This window comes from Pteropus vampyrus, unplaced genomic scaffold (genome assembly GCF_000151845.1).
Source record: "Pteropus vampyrus isolate Shadow unplaced genomic scaffold, Pvam_2.0 Scaffold76, whole genome shotgun sequence".
NCBI classification, from domain to species: Eukaryota; Metazoa; Chordata; class Mammalia; order Chiroptera; family Pteropodidae; genus Pteropus; species Pteropus vampyrus.
The window spans coordinates 4,268,963-4,270,363 of NW_011888857.1; positions in this window are offsets into that span (position 1 = coordinate 4,268,963).

The following is a 1,401-nucleotide window of genomic DNA, read 5'->3' on the forward strand; positions in this document are numbered from 1 at the left end:
TTCCTTTCCTTTCTCCGAGCAGAATGCCTCCATGTGTGGGTGCCATCTTATCACCCATGGCATTGAAGTTGTTTTCTGGTACATTTCATCTAAGAGAAACTAACCTTGTTTTCCTCTGGGTCCTGCCATTCCCTGGGTTTCTAGCCTCATTGAGTCATTTACCTAACAAATGAGCTCGCTGTTTAGGTGTGATCCTAATCTCTGAAACACAGAATGCTCTGGTCATTCCCAAGCTCAACAGTGTAATAATCCCTTAACAATACAACACCTTGTCCAACCACCCCAAATCATACACTGAGTAATGGGGAGTCATGTAGTATTCCCATATGCTAGGTGATATGTGACTATACAATGATGGGTAATAATATGAATTGTAATTGCAATGAATTGAGCATCCTTGGGCTGTGATACTGATGATAATATTAAAAATAATAACTACGAGTGATATTAATGACCATATATGGAGTATCTACTATGTGGAAGGCTCTGTACTAAACTCAACATATAATTCTCACTACAATGATCCCCACAAGACTGGTAGTGTTATTTCTATTTACAATTAACAAAACTGGGGGTAAAAGTCAAAATAACTTGCGCAGAATCATATAACTAGTAACTAGCCAAGTCCAATTACTTAGCCCACTATGACACTGCATTTCTCAATCTTTAATTCTCCAGGGTTTATCCCAAGCTGTTTGATGGCAAAGGCAGTCAGCTCTACATTCCAGAGTTATACCTTGAACTAAGTGACTGGCTTTTATACAGTAGCTCCAGCTTGTGGCAGACCAAAGGAAATAAAATACATAAGCAAAAGGTCTAACTGATATTAACGCAGAACATTAAAAAGTCCAACATTTGACTACAAATGTTTTTTTGTAAACATTTTTAACTTGTATACTTTTTTTAAGGTATTTGTTCTATGGTATTCAACAACTCTTCTAGAAGAAAGTCCTGAAACTTGTTCCCCTAAGGATCCACTATTGATACAGTGGGGAAAAAAAACTGGCTGAGCTATGTTCGAATCTGGACCACATGACTTTGGGTAAAATACTTAATCACTTCTTATCTAAAAAAATGGAGATAATTATACTTTCCTTATAGAGTTTTATGAGATGTAAATTAGATGTCATTTGTAAAGTCAGATACATAGTATGTGTCCAACAAATGATAGTTTTCTTTTCTCCTGGAAAAAAAAAAAATTGAAAACGGTCCATTTGCTCTTCTGCCTTCTTGATACCGATATCACTTGCAAGTTTCCATGGTGGGTGATCGCACTATGCTCAAAGCAGCATTTTATTTTTAAGTGGCTCATATTTGGCTGAAAATATAACACTAACTATAAGCAGGCTATAAATTCTGGCTGGAGCAGACCTTGGGCAAAGATGGTACAACTTTCCCACC